The following is a 2,500-nucleotide window of genomic DNA, read 5'->3' on the forward strand; positions in this document are numbered from 1 at the left end:
CTACTTGACGTGGGCGCACGGGATGATTCCCGACCTGCACCGGTGGACGGGACGAAAGCACGGGAAGGTGGACTTCCACCTTTCGCAGGTGCTCTCCGGACACGGATTCTTCCGGGAGTACCTGCACGTCTGCGGCTTCGCTTCGTCTCCGGAGTGTCCACGGTGCGTGGGGTCGGTCGAGTCGGTGGCCCACGTCTTGTTCGAGTGCCCCGTGTTTGAGGAGATCCGACGTGAGCTGCTGGGCTGGGGGACACCCGAGTCGGTCCAGCTTAACAACATCGCAGAGAAGCTGCTGGAGAGTGCGGAGTGGTGGGACCGCATTCAGAAAGCAGCAAAGACCATCACCACAGTGCTTCAACAGCTGTGGCGCGATGAGGAAGCGCTCACCAATGGTCGAACGGAAGCGGCTTTCGCCGAGGACGAGGAAGTGGTCCTCGAAAGTGTGGCCGCACTCTTCGGTGAGGAGATGGACGACGTCATCATCGAAGACATCACGCGGCGCGTGAACGAGTCGCGAGCAGCGCGTCAGCGATCTGCCCGCAACCGACGGCTTCGCGGCAGAGCGGAGGATCGGGCGCGAGTGCGACTGGCTGCGGACGTCGCAGCAGCACTGGCCGCCCGAGATGACGAGATACTGCGGACGGCAGTAGAGGCGGAGCGAGCGGGCCTAGCTCCTCCTCCCATACCTAGGCGTAGCAGAGGGGGACCACCTTCCCCTGAAACGGTTAGAATTCGCCATGAGCGGCGTCTATTCATGCAGCGCGCATGGCGAGCTCGGGTCCAGGCTGAGGGACCCTCGACGACGCGCCGCCGTCGGACCGCGCCTACGGAGGCGGACCTGATAAGGTCTCGGCGGAACAGACGCGAAAACGAAAGGCGCCGTCGTGCTTTGGCTGCAGGCCGACGATGGACACCCGCGGAGGAGGCTGCCGCCAGCGAGGCGGAATGGTCAGATCGATAGATGTCGGGTTGACTTCTTGAGATCTCCGAGAGGGGAAAGAATGAGTGAGTCACGCGGACTAAGCAAGCGTACGCCTTTAATATGCGGTTAAGATACGATTCAATTTAATAAAGAAATAGGGAAGAGACATCCGAAAGGGTTCGTAATGACGCATGACAAATCCCTGGCGGGCGACGTCGTGCGTCAAGAGCGTGGGTTTATGCTATTGTTTGTTAGAACATAATGTTTATGAACAATAAAACCTGCATTTGTTAAAAAAAAAAAAAAAACGAAGTGGAGCTTGCGGCTTAATTTGACTCAACACGGGAAAATTTACCAGGTCCGAACTTATCGAGGTAAGACAGATTGAGAGCTCTTTCTCAAATTTAAGGGTAGTGGTGCATGGCCGTTCTTAGTTCGTGGAATGATTTGTCTGGTTAATTCCGATAACGAACGCGACTCAAACAAGCTAACTAGAACGCTGTCAGCAGTGCACCTCCGGGCGCACCTGACGTCAAGGCCGGCGGCCCCTTCACGGGCGGTCGTCGGCCACGTTTGCCCTGCTTAGCGGGACAACTTGTGTTTAGCAAGGTGAGAATGAGCGATAACAGGTCCGTGATGCCCTTAGATGTTCTGGGCTGCACGCGTGCTACAATGTGAGCAGCAGCGTGTTCTCGCCAATTGGCGCCCCCATTCCGAGAGGAACGGGAAATCACCCAAATGCTCATTTAGTTGGGATTGGGGACTGCAACGGTCCCCATGAACCTGGAATTTCTAGTAAGTGCTAGTCATTAGCTAGCGCTGATTACGTCCCTGCCCTTTGTACACACCGCCCGTCGCTACTACCGATGGATTATTTAGTGAGGTCTCTGGAGGCACACCTTCCGCGGTTCCTTCGTGAGCTGCAGCTGGCATGGCCGAAGTTGACCGAACTTGATGATTTAGAGGAAGTAAAAGTCGTAACAAGGTTTCCGTAGGTGAACCTGCGGAAGGATCATTACCGATCAATACATATATGTTGTTGTGTGAGTTGGTTAGAGAGATAGAGAAACACGGTATCAGCAGAACAAACTGCTATGTTACCTTTTGGGGGCCGCGCACGCCAATTAGACCCGCGAGAGAGGTGTGTCTATACTACGATATTGAGCGTGCGCGACCGTAGGCCAGTGGCCTTCGTACCTGTGCGCACACTCCCAATGGCAGCCATCGAACGCGTAAAGTGTGTGACACATGGGCGAAGGTAAAGACCCACTAGAACATATTTAAACACTGGCCTCGAGCGAGAGAGAACCTAATCAAGAGAACGAAAGTTGTGCAAGATCGCGCCGATGCCGCCCACATCGCGCGTCGATCAATGGGAAGGAAGACCAATGGTCATCCTTGTCCACCCTGGACGGCTTCGAAGGAACCGAGAGGTGCACGGTTACGCTGTCCGGGGAACTTAAGTTGTGAGAGATGCACCTAGCGCATAACGAAAACATAGGAGACAGTTGAACATACCAAAACCCTAGGCAGGGGATCACTCGGCTCATGGATCGATGAAGACCGCAGCTAAATGCG

General features: G+C 55.3%; 1 non-coding gene across 1 annotated transcript in view; it reads left to right on the plus strand.

Annotated features, from left to right (window-relative positions):
• The first annotated feature begins 2,443 nt into the window (after positions 1-2,443).
• Positions 2,444-2,500, plus strand: part of LOC128308292 (5.8S ribosomal RNA) — a 158-nt gene continuing 101 nt past the window's right edge. The window contains exon 1 of the ribosomal RNA XR_008288187.1: positions 2,444-2,500. This exon is cut by the window's right edge and continues 101 nt beyond it. This is a non-coding gene — a ribosomal RNA (5.8S ribosomal RNA).

Source organism: Anopheles moucheti, assembly GCF_943734755.1.
Source record: "Anopheles moucheti chromosome X unlocalized genomic scaffold, idAnoMoucSN_F20_07 X_unloc_3, whole genome shotgun sequence".
Lineage (NCBI taxonomy): Eukaryota > Metazoa > Arthropoda > Insecta > Diptera > Culicidae > Anopheles > Anopheles moucheti.